We start from the raw sequence: 15,805 nt of genomic DNA, 5'->3' as shown, positions 1-15,805 counted from the left end.
AGCTGTGAATAGTTAGCTCTCTATAGAGGCCTTGGAGGCCTTGGATACTGGTGGGGAGAGCCTCTACCTTCATTATAATAGGCAGTATGTTTCAATAGGGTTACCATGGTTTAGCACCAAGCCGTTGTTAAGAGTTCGTGTGGGGCAGGATCATGGGTACACAGTGGAAGGGAAAGGCAGAGTAGTTAGGGGAGGACAGTAAGTGGGGAGGGTAGCTTGTTTCCAGTCATGTCACCCAGATGTGGAGGTCAGGACCCAGTCACACCGGAGTGGCGGCCAGCCCCAGTACCGGCAGCCGCTGATGGGGTGTCCACCAGCTAGGCCTCGATGATGGTGAGGTATGCCCCCAATCCGGAGTGTTATGTATGCTTGTGTGGCCTGGCATGGTCCCCTTAGAGATCTCCAGGGTGGCTATAAGGGCTCTGCATAGGTTTTTGAGACATAATTGAATTGGTGGAGCCAAGCATGACTTCCAACACATGGCCAGCCTGCACTTAGCAACCAACAGGGCTAAATCCAGAAATATATTCAGTGTCTTGTGCTTTGGTGAGTGTTGGGTGATCCCCAGTAGAAAGTGCAGGCCATGCACATGCACCACCGTGTCCGTGGTCCCCGTCAGTATGTCATCTATTTTGATTCAGTATATGATTATTCTCGGGCAGGACCACACCATATGCGTGAATGTGACCTCGGGGTGTCGCATCGGGGACAGGTGTCTGAAGAGCCGGAATACATCCTAGCGATGCTTCAGGGCGTAAGATAGGTATTGGTGGAGATAATTGAACTGGGTGTATTAAAGCCTGGCATTCACTGAAATAATATTTGGAGTTCCCAGACACTGCACCCATTGTTTGTCAGTCAGAGTAGTTGAAAGTTCTTCATCCCAGTAAGCCCAGACGGTCATAAGTGGGAGCACCCTATCCTGACGTAGGGAGGTGTAAAGCATTGTGATGGCTGGACGGGCAGCGCCATGTGTAAGGAGTGATTGGAGGAGCTTAGACGTCTCAGGCTAGGCATGTGTTTTGCCCCAAATCGCACATAGCTGATGCATCAGGGAGGCATACAAAAGGAAAGAACCTGGGGGGATCCCATAGTCATCCATTAGAGCATCAAATGTGCACAAAATAGAGTCTGTGAACATGTCCTCCCATGTAGTGACTCTTGCATTGGTCCAGTCTTTTGCATCAGGCCTGAGGTTATGCTCTACATATCCTGGAACCACCGAGAGAAGCAGCGCTGGAGCATATGGAGATAGATGGATCAACAGGACAAAAAGGACCATGCCGTGGACATCAGGAGATTCCCTGGTCTTTTCGGAATTGTAAGCACCGAGCCTAACAGCCATTCAAGGACCACAGTCCAATAAACTCCAGTACCCAAGTGTCTCAGCTCCATTACATTTTGGCTGGTAAGCCATCACATCGGCCATTGTAGCTGCACAGCTGCGTAGTAGTATTCGTAGTTTGGGGCTCCCAGCCCACCATCTGACAATGGTGCATACAATTTCAGAAGTGAGACCCACTTCCTATTCTTACCCCATATAAGGGCTACCAGTAATGGCCTCAAGTCACAAAATAATTTGTGGGGCACTTTGATGGTGAGGGCAGCAAAGAAATACAGCAGTCTAGGCAGTATTAGCATTTTGGAGATCGCAATACGACCCACGAGTGAGAGCGGGTTCTGTCCAAAACGGCAGCGAGGGTCGAGCACTGGTCAGCACTTTACCCAGATTCCCATCTAATAAATATGTGGCCGAGTGATACACCTGCACACCCATGTATTTAAAAGGGTCGTAGGACCAGGGGAGTGGTGTAATGGAGAGTGCCCTTCTCTGGTCAAGAGTTAAAGGTGTTATCGGAAATAAAAGCGACTTGTCCCAGTTGACTTTCAGACCTGACACGCTTCGGAATCGCTCCAGCAATGTCTTCAGGTCTGGTAGGTTCGTTGCATTTCCACATAGTTATATCAGCGCGTCGGCAGAGTACAGGGAAACTATGGGGCATATTATCAAGACAGGCGATAAAATTATTGCAGTTTCATCGGCAGAAAACTGCCGCTAAAATGGCGATAATGGGCTTGATAATTTGCTCTATGGAATTCCAATTGAAGCCCATGTTAAATGTGAAGGACATCTAACATGGGCTTCAATTGGAATTCCATAGAGCATATCATCAAGCCCATAATCGCTGTTTTAGTGGCAGATTTCTGCCGCTAAAACGGCTATAATTTTATCGCCTGTCTTGATAATATGACCCTATGTGCTATCGATTATACGCCCTTACCCCCCAGTCCACAGCACGTTGGTGAAGCGCACATGCAAGTGGTTCAATTGCCAGCACAAATATAGTTGGTGAAAGTGGACATATTTGACAGGTGCCCCGTTCGATGTTAAAGGGATCTGATATAATGGAGCTGGACCGCACTAGTGCCGTTCGGGAATTGTAGAGTAAAGGATACCCATTTTAAAAAGTGAGGACCTATTCCATAGCTTCTAAGCACTGCTCGTAGGTAGCGCCAAACCAAGGTATCGAAAGCCTTCACTATATTGAGAGACGCTACCCAAGAGTGTGCTTCGGTCGTATTTGCCCAGTCCAGTAGTATAAACAGTGTGAGCAAGTTAAGGAAAGTGTTCTTGCCACGTATAAACCCATTATGGTTTTGATGTACTAATAATTGAGTTTTCTCAGTCAGTCTATAAGCCAGAATTCTACCTAGGATCTTATAGTCAGGGTTGAATAAGGATAGGGGGCCATATGATCCAGGAAGCAATGGGTCCCTGCCAGGCTTGTCAAGAACTACTAACCCTGCCTCACGGAGCGGGGTGGGCATGTTGCCCACCCCGCCCTGTGAGGCAGGGCTAGTAGTTCTCCCCAAGCCTGGCAGAGACCCATTGCTTCCTGGATCATATGGCCCCCTATCCTTATTCAACCCTGACTATAAGATCCTAGGTAGAATTCTGGCTCATAGACTGACTCGGTCAAATGCGTCCATGTACACTCGATATAGATGGGGAGCAAGTTGGGTTCGAAAAGCTGCGTAAAACTCCAGGGGCCATCCTTCTGCCCCAGTGTTTTCCCTCTCGCCATCTGTTGTATAGCATCCTTTATTTCGGTTACAGTAATGGGGCACTCCAGTTCCTCAAACTGCGCTGGAGGAACACGCGGAGTGTGATACCCTCTAAGGCGTTTTGCAACTCAGATGGGTTGCAGTCCTGAGGGGCACTATATAGGGAGGCATGGTATGAGTGAAAGGTAATGTTGATGTCGAGCTGTGTATTAACTATACGCCCTGTGCCATCTCTAATAGCCGTGCTCATGCTCCTCGGCACGTCCAAGAGTAGGAACCACGCCAATACCCTGCCAGCTTTATCACTCTCCACATGTCACCTGGCCATGTTTTCTCTATAGTGGAGGGCGCCCAAGCAGTCTAGCTTCATCTTATACTCCAATCTGGTCTCGGCTACCCGAGCCGACTCCGGCGGGTCATCAGGAGACACCTGTTGAAATTGACAGATCTGCAATTCCAAATGGGCAAGCTCTTTGTGGAGGGTCATTCTAACACCGTAGATTGCCTTTATCAAATGTCCCTTAAGTACGACCTTAGATGCGTTCCACTCAACCCCAGTCCCGGAGGCAGTACCCCCATTGTCTTGGAAGTAAGAGACAATATCTTCAGTAAGGGAGTAGCAAAGCAGGGCATCTCGGAGCGCCTCTATGGGTAATCACCACATCTGGATTTTTGGTCTGCTCTTCCGCCAGGTCAACCACAGCTGCAGCATGTGATGGTCCGACAGGGTGTGCGAGTTCATAACAGTGCAGTCAAGTGTGTCCTACCCAGACAAAACTACCCTCCACAAACATATCAGCCAAGCTCGCCCGACCACATAGCTTGATTGGTCTCCCACTTTAGAGTATGCGAAGGCACCCCCCTGTGAATTAGTGAAACTAAATAACAATAAAACCCAAGTCCCACTCCCAAGCCAGAATGCTAATGGGCGACCGGTTATTAGAACTGTAATGCAATAATAACAACACAGATAAAGTTTCAATTACAAGGGTCTGTATAGGTGTGGGGGCCAATTTAGTAGCAGTGATAGGCCCATATGGGAAACATTACTTCCTTCTGCTCAGTCATGGGATTCATTCTTGTGACAATGAGCTGCCAATGACAGAACACCTAGCCACCCGCACCATCTCCAAACCTACTCGAGGCTGCTCACGTCAAGTCCTCAGACGTTTGGGGGGTGACCGTGGGGCCACGGCCCAGTACTGCAGTAACTTGGGAGTCGGACAGCAGGGATGCATCGTCGTGATGGTTCTCAACCTCTAAACCCGAGGCCGAGGGGGAAGGAGTCGATGCGTGCTTCTCCACATCCTTCATTGCTTTGGCCCTTTCTTTTGCCACCTGCTCTTTGGTGGGTCCTCACAATCGGTGCCTAAAGCGCGTTCTACGTTGTCGTTGGGTTTGTCATTGAGGGTTGGAGCTGGAGTTGCCCCCCTCATGGGCGCCAGTCTCCTTTGCTCGAGCCAGGCCCACACTTCCTCCAGAGTCTTCCATAAGTGTGTGGAACCGTTGTGTTGTACCTGGAGGGTGGCTGGGAATTGCAATGCATATTTTATGTAATGCTCGCAAGGACTTTTTCACCTCGAGGAAGGAGGACCTGCATTTCTGGGCTTCCAGGGTGTGAAAGAGTAAATTCGCATTGGCGTGTTCTCGACGATTCACGGGCTCTTCACCCTAGTCACCTGGAGAATATGATCTCTATCTCTATAATTGAAAGGCGTGCCACCACCGTCCGCAGTGGGGCGCCCGGGCATGGCAAAACTTTGTGTGCTCTTTCCATGAAAAAAAGTGGATTGTTTGCCCTGTAAAATCGTTTCGACAAACCAGTCTTCTAAAAAGAGCTCTATGTTAGGGCCTTCAGCCACTCAGGGAGGCCAACTATGCGTACATTATTGCATCGGGACGCCCTTCCTGGTCCTCAAGCCGGTCACGTAGGTGTTCCACTTCACTCTGCAGGCCACTGAGGAGCTCGTCCGACTCCTTTAGGGTGGGCCATAGGGCAGCTAGTGTGTATTCTGATTCAGTGACTTGATCTATCAGTTTCTTTGCATCCTCCTGGAGAATGCCCATTTCGACAAAATTGAATCAAGTTTCGGCTTCAAGGCGGATTTGATGTCCATGACTGCGGCAAGGAGTTAGTTGAATCTGCAGGAATGATCAGTGAGTGTTGCTGCCAGAGTTTTTCTGCAGGTATTGTACACAGGGCCCGCCCCGGTGTTCAAGGCCTGCACCGGCGTCAACACTCACGCCACCTCGTCGCCGTCCAATCGCTGTCCAGGAGAATGCGCGGTCCACAGTTGCGTAGTGCGGCAGCAGTGAGGGTGCTGTAGTTATGGTGGCCTCCCAATCTGGTAGTCCACACCGATGAGTCATCGCTTTACGGGCGCGACCCCCCTGCGGCACCCACAGCGGAAGGTGCACTGACATGGGCAGAAGGCCCCCCAAGATTCAGGAGCTGGTGGTAGGGGGAGAAAAGTACCGGATTATTGTGGGTCTTGCACAGAGCGGATGTATGACGGTACAACGTGTACCGTTACAATGCGTACCATTACGACGCAGGTTTAACAACGCAAGTCGTTACAACGACTTGCGTTGTGGGGCGCTGGATAGTGAATAGTTTAATTTACTATTCCAACTCCAGTCCCCGTGGATAGTAGAGAAGGTGTTGGATAGTAAATTAAACTATTACCTATCCTAGAGCGCCCTCCAGCGAAAGTCGTTGTAATGACTTTCGTTGTTAAACCTGCATCGTAACGGTACTTTGTTGTAAAAGTTCCGTTGTAAAGGACGTTCCCCGCACAGAGCTCACTAGTGCGCGTCTATCCTGTCCACCGTCCTGTTAAATTCTTGATGCTTATTTTTCTCTGTAGTGGCTAGAATATCCCTTCAATTTAGTATGTGCAGGTTTCTTTTCCTAACTTTAGCCATTCTCAATTTGTTCAGCAGGAGCTCCTCTGCCTTGTTGGCCTTCTTGTAAAAGCACTGTTTTAATCTTAGTATCACCCTTTCCGATTTTTAGTGAGTAAGGTAGCAATTATCTGTATGGAAAAAAACAGAAAGGGGGGGATTTAGCTTTCAACAACCATTAGCACAATATATAGATGTGTTTGTTAAACCTACACTTTGCCGCTGATTTAAAAAACAGAGCAGACACTGAGACACACATCGGATTACCCAGTTTCTACCAGTACAGTAGGGCTTCATTACACTTCACAAAACTTAAACATTTTAAAATCGGTTTAAGAAACAAGATAAAATAATACCTGTAGAACTTACAAAAAACAGAAAGTGCAAAAATGATTGTGCGGAAGCCCCATCACAGGGGAACGCTGGTAAACTGACATAACAGCCTCCACCAGTACCTGCCCTAAAACAAAAAAGAAGTGATCTTTCCCATCTAAAACGCTGGTTCTGGCGATGCTATGTTACACTATGATCCTTCACAGAACATTTATTATATTCCAGGTCCAGTCATTGATTCAGACAAAAATCCCTGAACTTGGCTTTAACAAGCAATGTATCTGATGTAGCTATGGAATGTGGTGCGAAAAATAAATCAGGCAAACCAAATTCATTAAAAGTCCTATATACATTGCGCAGCAAAGGAATCGATAGGCCTCTTTTCAGCTGAAGACAATCTAAAATTACCTCCCTATTAAAACATGCCTCTTTGTTGGTCCAGGCACTGACCCATACCATCAGCGGGGCCAACCTCATCCTTTCAGAGATATGGGGCAGGTTCAGCTCTGAATGTAAAGTAAAATGAGAGCTTGATGGTGGGAGTTTAAAAAGGCGTCTGCAGATTTGATTTTTTTTTAGGTTTGCAGGGCGGAAGGATTTTGATATCCCCAAATCCGTGCACTGTGCTGGGCCACTGGGACTCATTGCTTATTATACATTTTTTTAAATGGAAAAACTGAGCACCTGAAACTGGGCTGCAAGAGGTACATAATGACCCCTGCTGCCTTTCTTAGTTTCATATGCTAGGTATTGATCTGGGGCTGCCATGAACACCCCAAATTGAAAGTGACCAGAGATAACAAAAAGTGTTCACACAACTCAAGGACTGGCCCCTAACTGACATGGACGCTATACTTTTCTTCCCTGGGCCACACACGGTGTGAGATTTCCCAACATGTGTAGCTAAATCAAGGGTGCCCATGAACATAGCAAAAGAATCTACTAAGCTGTGGAAAGCTCTCGGCGTCCTAGCCAGCCAGTCCGCATCATCGGCGTACGGGATTGGGGATGTTGGCAATTTTAGGAACATCGTCAGTAGCAGCACCCAAATGGGGGCGTAAAGTATTGGTGTATATAATAAACAAAAGAGGTGCCAAAATGCACCCCTGCAGCACCCTGTGGGCCAGAGGAAAAATATCAGGAGTTTCACCAGCTGGGCCATAACGCACTTTGGCATTTAAGTTCTCATGTAGAATATATAGAAAATTTACAAGGGTGACCTCAAAGCTCAAATCCAACAGCTTAAGCCAGTGTTTAGTCGGATTACCAGAATCAAAAGCTGTGGACAGATCCATAAATGCCAAGTACAGGGGACAGTGCCCGATGATCGTATATTTACCCACAATAGATTTCAAATCCAGACATTGCTCCACTGTACCCGGCCCAGGGCGGAATCCATACTGAAAAGGGGATAAAATACTGTTTTGACAAGACCAGTCTCTAATCCGCTGAAAGATCACCCTTCCTGTAATCTAAACTGTGCTGTCGAAGAGGTAAATACGGCAATAACATTTGGGCGGGTTTCGATCCCCGTTTTTATTTTTTAAATCGTTTTATTGAATTTGTTGAAAATTATAACACTACGCCCACCTACAACCATTGGCTGATGGGGAACATTGCTTCAAGTTTTATTTAAGCAAACTCAGAATGAAGAAAAGGAGAGAGACAGAGGAAGAGTCTAAGAAGAGGAGAGTGAAGTAAAGATTAGCGCGAAATCAGTTGAGAAATGGAGAGACAGAAATCCACCCACCACTGCTCAAGGTAAGGTCTGGTAGGGAGTCAGGGCTGAGGTCCCCTCGAGGAAGAGGGAGGGGCCGCAAAGGGAGATGTGAGAAGATATTGCTCATGAGGAGGAAATGTGTTTAGAGTGGGAATGATCGTTCAGGTCCTTCCAAGAGGAACATGGTTGCAAGGAGAATATGGACCCAGCAGGCATGAATTTCAGTGGAGCGTGTAAGGGTCTGAGGAAATTAGTTCAGGTGGTGCATGGGTTTAGTGTCCAGTAGCCAGAAAGTGATCGGGGAATGGTTAAAGAGAAAAAAGACGAATAAAAGCTCATGTTAAAAATCCTCTCCGCATCATAAATGTTGTAATGCAAGTCACTCAGGTGGAGCAGAGTAATGTTGGATTTGCGGGGGATCAGGAGACAGACACCAGCAATTAAAGTACTCAACCAGACTGCTCACACCCCACATGGGTCTCCTTTGTTAACTTCCCTGACATCACAAGTGCGCAAGCACAAACTGGATATTGTAATGGCCCCACCAAATTAAACCACCCAAGTATTGGCAGATACACCAACACTACACTCCTCCTCAACCTACAAAACAAACATCTCCTACACGACAACCCAGAAACACACTCTCAGGGAATCCACCCCCCATCATGTCCCTACCGAAAGTCACTGTATTGCTATGAAGGAGTAGGATTATCTCAAATATTACTGGGGTTGATGACCCTACCTCCCTCAGGCACATAGGCAGGGGTCGAGCACAACTCCACAGCCTGCGTTACCGGGAGACCCGTATGGAGCTCGACTGTGGAGCTTTACCACAGGTCACTAGTGTCACCCCTACCGTTGACCAATGACTGGCCAACAGAGGGATCCCAGAATCTCTTGAGAAATGTTCCTCATGAACACTTCTACTCCTCACTGGACCATTGCCATTGCGGCTGCACCGATTACGCAGCAAGAGGCCACTGTATTTTAGTCTCTGGAGCACCTTTTGTAAGCACATGTGGTGCTCTTCTAGTGTTGAGGCAGACACTAAGGTATTGTAACTTACTTTCAGGACACAGCAAATTCTGATAGTGTTCTGGAAGACATACACCGTGCTGGAGATTCCAAATTTTAGTTTCTTGTAGCCATAGAGGCCATGGTGTGTGGAGAAGGTAGTGAGGTACCGCGAGTGTTGGTCTACAATAAGCTGATGGTGCCCCGACCGTAGATACATTTTGGAGAACCATTTTCACCCCGTATTCGCTTACAATATTATCTGGTGTGGGGTGAGGTTCTATATTGCTTGATTTTAGTGTCAGATCTATACAAAATCTTACTTTGCCAGTCTGTTTAGATTTTCTGGTCACCACAATACAGGACACCAATGGTCTGGGCCCCTCCACATGCTCTATGAGGATGGCTTCCTTCAGTTTCCAAGGGTCCTCTTCCACTTTGGATCTCAAATGAAAGGTCACTTGTAGGTGGCGCAGCGCTATTGGCTGCACCAATTTGTCACTGTGGAGTTTCACCATTTTTCTGTGGAGGTCTCCTATCTATTGGAATATTTCCTGGAATTCTCCTAGCAAATAGTCGAGCCCCATGTTGTGGATGCTGAATGCACAATTAATTAGCTGTAGATCTGAAATGAAATGAAATGAAAAGGCATTTGTAGAGCACACGCATACTCCCGGGAGTGTCCCGGCGCTGTTTGAAGCGGCAGAGCTTTGGGTCACGCCGAAACTTTGCAGGGCTAGCCTTGGGCTACCTACATGGATGCATGCATGTGCCTGGTATCTGATGTGACCTCTGCCGATATCATACACATGTTGGCATCCCGTCTTGTCCCCACTTATGTAGTGCTAGGTGCACACAGACAATCAGGACAGGGGCACCAGGAATAAAACTACTCAATCTGACTGCCCAAAACTATGCTGGGGTAGTCTTTATTTAACATCCTGGCCCAGTGTTGGCTCATGGGCTGATACTACAAGCAGATTACTTTAGCCATGCATACCAAACTACCCAATTTAGGTAGGAGACTTTTACATATACAGTACAGAGACAGTGAATGTAATACTGGTCTCGTTATAACGCTGTTGCGGTTACAGTTGGCTTACATTAGATATGATGGGACATTTATACGTTAGGTAGGCATTCACGACCTATGGCGTTTGCTGACGTTGATGATCTTGTGTATTACCTTCGAGGGAAGGCTTTAAAAGGAGAATGGGAAACGAAAATTAAAAAAAACCTTTTTGTTTTTACATTTTTGCTGTCTCTTGTCTGAAATTGCCTCTGCATCAATAGAAGCCAATGGGGAAAATCCATTCCCCCAATTTGTTTTACAAAATATCCCCCTTCCCTGCTCTGCAGTGCTGGCATGTATGCTTTAACTCTTTTTTTCCAAGCACAAGTTGCAGATGTAGACCGCGCCAGGAGCTGGCTGTATCTTGCTCAGCCTCTACATTTACACTTCTGGGCAGTCACTTGTGGGACCAGGGAGAGAGATAACATCCACATTTTCACATCACACACCCAATGTACTAGTTCACTCCTGCAGAGAATGAGACACACGGGACACCACAGAAGATTTCTGTGTGGTAAAGCCCTCTGACGTCTTATCCGCACAACAGAGAAAAACAAGCATTTACAATGCAACGGTCTCGGCATTGCAAAAGTTAGAGCTATTAGCATTGTAAATGAACGCGAGTTTAAGGTCTTGACATTGTAAATGACAAGGTCTTTTATTTATGTTTTAAAAACCAAAACATAAATAAAAGTCATTGTCATTTACAATGCCAATAGCTCAAAGTCGCGTAATGTGTATGGCAAACTACAGTAGCCTCCTGACGAGTGCCCTTTCACTTAATTTTTTACAAATGAAAGCCCTGGCACTTTTTTTTTTACAAATTAAGCACGGGTGGTGTCCGTGTGTGCATGGGAGTGGTGGTGTCCGTGTGTGCATGGGAGTGGTGGTGTCCGTGTGTGCATGGGAGTGGTGGTGTCCGTGTGTGCATGGCAGTGGTGGTGTCCGTGTGTGTATGGCAGTGGTGGTGTCCGTGTGTGCATGGCAGTGGCGGTGTCCGTGTGTGCATGGCAGTGGTGGTGTCCGTGTGTGCACGGCAGTGGTGGTGTCCGTGTGTGTACGGCAGTGGTGGTGTTTGTGTGTGCATGGCAGTGGTGGTATCCGTGTGTGTATGGCAGTGGTGGTATCCGTGTGTGTATGGCAGTGGTGGTGTCCGTGTGTGTATGGCAGTGGTGGTGTCTGTGTGTACACTTGTCTGGTAGTTTTCGGTGCAATCGTTTTTAAATATACAACCCGTGTCCCTCCGTTCAAAGCACATCACCATAAAGAAATGACATGAACTTTTAAAGGTTTTTTAAAGTAAGAGCTTTTCATCTTATTGTTGTCCAGGAAGCAAAAAAAGGGAAAGATAACAGCAAAAGAAACAAGTGGACAGACCGGCCAGGTACTGCAGGTGCAAGCCTGTGGGGTGCCGGCTCTTCACCATTCTGACACAAATAATTTTCTAATCCCACCGCTCTAAGCAAATTAACCAAAGGATCTGTGTTTACGAGATCCTGATGCTAGGATTAAATTTACTTTATAAGTCCAGCCGTTTCAGATCTGAAATATGAGATTCACTCCTGTCACTTACATCACTGCTCCTTGCGTGGTACTGTGATCTAGTTGTTGTAACATTTAGGAAATGGGCTTCTTGCTCTGAGGCTGATGGCGATCGACATTCTCTGTATCATGCATGCTGCATTTTAGAAATAAACTTCGATATATGGTACAGTTTAAATCTGTTAATTTGTATCTTTTAGTCAGAGCATGTTTTGCTTTGTGGCGCACAAGATTGCTCACAGAGACAAGGCTTTAAGTACAACGCATTAAAATAATCCATGCCACCAATTTACTTCTTGTTTATAGTGCACGTTTTGCTTAGTCTTGCATTATCAAAGTGTGTTAAGTATTTTCAGGGTGTTTTTTGTTCTTCCTGTAGCATATAACTCTTGTACACTGCATGCTTTCAACTGAGTTGCTTCCCTGCGTTTTTAACAAGGACGATTAAGAGCACTGGCGTTGAATCCAGCCGCATTCCACGCTCAGAGACGGCACGGAAAAAAAAGCATGGCTGATTATCAGCGCCGCGCGCCTCTCTGCAGAATCCCCCTGCATTCCAGAGAGGCGCGCGACGCGATCCGCTCTGCATGCAATGCTGTAGAGACAAGACCTGGCCGCGCGCACAACGTTATCCTATGGGGAAACGCTGCGCGCGGCCAGGTCTTGTCTCACTTCGGTGTTCTTAGACTGCTGAGACGCCGACAATAGTTCTCTGGCGAGAACGTGCTTTTCATTGCGTTATAGCCGAGACCTAAAAAGTATTGCCCGAAAAAGCAAGTAGCGGAAGAACACAAGTAATGCATCAATGCTGCAGGGGAGGGTCAAACACACAAAGAGGACGGAAGACTACAGATGCGGACAAATTCGAAGGAAGCAAATGAGTGTCAATGAAACCAACCAATAGTAAGGAATGGGCGGCATCTAAGCCCCCTGTAAGGTAACAAAAGGTCTCGCAACAGACAGCTCATGTTCTGCCCTAGGCGAAATCTGAAACGAGGCTAAATGACATTTCACACAGTATCTGTTTCAGGCCAGTCATTTGGGAGGTTAGCATACATTTCTTTACTCAAGAAGGCCTCATTACAAAAAAATGTAACACCAATGGGTTAGTAGGATGCCAGTGACACCCCGTTCAATGGTGCAGACACTCACATGCTCCTCGGAAATTCCCGGTGGAGACAACTATTCCGGGAAGTTGGCCAAGGCCAATAATGTAATTAGCAATGGGGAAATATAAACAATGATAAGTTATTTCACTTATTAACTTCTCCAAACTCTTCTACAGGTGTAAAAAGACTGCTAAATAAAACAGAACACAATTTATAACCGTGTAAAGGTATATTTAACTGTCGAAACAACTGCCCGAGAAAATAATGTGAAATTTTCCCATCATGGTTTCATAAAAAACGTTGCAAATCAGTGTTTTAAATAACTTAACAGATGTGGCCTGGGGAAATTCCTAGTGTTTACCAGATGCGTGCCTTGGGATTCGACCCCCATCCCTCATTCATTCTGGAATGCCAGACCCCCTTCCGATCAGTAGGACTGCGCCCAAGGACACCTGGATTTCCGATTGAACCACTTAAAATGCCTTTCTTATCTTTCTCTAAATACCCGTGTGTGCCCTTTCGTTCAGGTGTGTGAAAGGCGGGGGTGGGTCGACGTGTTGATAGATGACAGACACGCCGGTGAGGGTCACTCTTACAACAGCGGGAAGAACAAGGCTCGAAAAAAATAAGTCTTTTAAGCGATAGTGGGGATGGTGAACCTGAGGAGATAAAAGGTGGGGGCGGAGTGGTGGAAGTGTTGGGACCAAATGTAAGGAGGAAGGCGGCAACGGTCAAAAGAGGCCATATGAAGAGAGAGAGAGAGGGGCAGAGAGGAAGGGAGGGGCGTGTGACTGAAATATGGGGTTAATGAAATGCTGCAAGACTACTGCACGCCTTAGGGAAAACATTTTCAGTCCTGTGCATTAATTATTTACTACTTAACTTCCAAGCGTATGGCTGCGTGCCCTCCTTTTATTCGTACATAAATCTATTAAAGGATGTGACTTGTATCCCTGGGTCACGTTAGCGTAACCAGTGACACTGTCACTAAATACCTGAAAATATCGATTCTGAAATGGAAAACTCTGGGCTCGACACGGCATCCCTGGTGACAAGGTGTCACTTTGGAGACCGGGCAGTCATATGTATTGTGGCGATAGGTGAAAGAAAAGAAATACGAGACACGCTGGAGCGGGATGCAAGAACTAGAGAAGCAGGGAGGGGTCGCGAAAGAGGGCGATGCAAACTAGAAACAAAAGCGCGGGAACAAGGAAGGATCGAATGAAAGATTGAAAGGAGGGGGCATCTTATGCAATGCGGAAAGTACAACAAGCGTCCGCGAACTTGAAAAACAAGGAAGTCACTGTTACTCACGAGCCCAGCAGCCTCACCGGAAGTCAGGCAAAGTCGCATGTGACGGGGGCGGGGCTGCGTCCGGACCGGAAGAGAAGGCGGAGTGAAAGCGTCTCGCGACGCCAGAAGGAGAGCGGAGTCCCTCAGAATTCACCTGGTAAGTTGCAAAGGGCTGGGGGGGGGCTCGGTTCCCTCGTTGTGTGTGTGTGTGTGTGTGTGTATGCATGTGTGCGACGGCAGGGGAGAGGGGGGTGCACTTGTGTGTGTGTGCGCGCGTGTGTGTATGTGAGGGGAGGGTGGGTGTCTGTGTATGTATGTGCGTGCGTGGGCGCTTGTGTGTGTGTATGCGCATGCGTGTGTGCTTCCCAGGAGACAGCGCCTGACCACAGCGCTCGTTCGCGTGCGCGTGTCAGTTTGAAATCGCCTCCAAGGCGATGCGCGCGGCCAGGATTGTCTCCTGGGAAGCACACATGCCGACAAAAGGTTCTCGGCGGAGATGCGCTTCGCGTGGCTAGCCGAGACCTAGTGAATAAAGAAATAAAATGAAAAACTTGTGAAAATGGGTTAGGGCGCACCTGACAGAGAATATTGATAAGTAGTGACTGGCTCAGAGGACACAGCCTGGGGATACACAGACCTGCTGATACAGATTATCCATTCTGTTCCATAACTTCATTTCAGTCTCATGGATCATAGAAGTGCATATTCATAAAATTTCTCCTAAGGAAGTATATACAAATGAGACTACAAATAGTACATAACCATATAATTAATTCATATAGATGAAAATATTCTAAAAAGTGTCCCAATAAAAAGCTATACAATTTGACACATTTGGCGATAATAAAGTGCATTTTAGAATCTTCCAAGAAATGGGCCTAGGCAATTCATATCTCAATCCTCCCAAATCAAGCTGCCTGGGAGTCACTGCGACAGAAACATGTATAGAACAGTGCAATCAGGGGTTTAAAAACGTGTCTCATTAAAAAACATTTTTCATTAAAACTGATCAAAAGGAAGGAATAGAAACAAGGGTAAAAAAAGAAGTACAAACATGCACATTCCTAGGGCCGTGATGTCTGGTTTAAAAAAGTCTAACGTACACGCCACATTGAAGTATAGAAACGAGATACGTCAAAGACAGTAGAGGCATGGGTGTCGTACTTTAGGACTCTAAATGCCTCAACACAATCTACGAAGCCTAAGTTCCAGCAGAGTTGGATAAGCCAACGCTGTCTGGGTAATTTGTAACCAGGGCAGAAAAAAAAGGCATGTTACTCTGTCTCTTCCTTATGATTACAGGCTGGACGCCCTCCAGATAGGGTTTTGGTCCATTTATTCGAAAAGGCATGGAGCGGTATAGTCCCAAATCTGAACTGCTCCTATAATTTCCTTGCCAGGAATGGCTGAGTATCACCTAGGAAGGATTCCATGATATACTCGTCCTTAATTTTTAGGAATTCGGCTGTGAATCGGCTGTAGGTCGATCTTTTCTGGATATCGGCAACTTTATGCCTCATGAAAGATTTAACCAATTCTGACCGTGAGATTAAAAGGCACAATTCTTCAGAATTACTCCATAAGCCTGCTTTGCCCAACCTGCTACAAACATCCTTTATATATGCAAACCAAGGTATTTTACTGATATCCAGGAAACTCAATAGCTCTTTGAGCTCTGACCAATAAACTGGTCACCCATCAATCTACGTCAGAAAGTTACGAGTCTAAGGAAAATCTTTTCCCCAATGGGCC

The sequence above is a fragment of the Lissotriton helveticus genome, chromosome 7 (assembly GCF_964261635.1).
Source record: "Lissotriton helveticus chromosome 7, aLisHel1.1, whole genome shotgun sequence".
Lineage (NCBI taxonomy): Eukaryota > Metazoa > Chordata > Amphibia > Caudata > Salamandridae > Lissotriton > Lissotriton helveticus.
Note: the sequence above shows the minus strand (reverse complement) of the source record.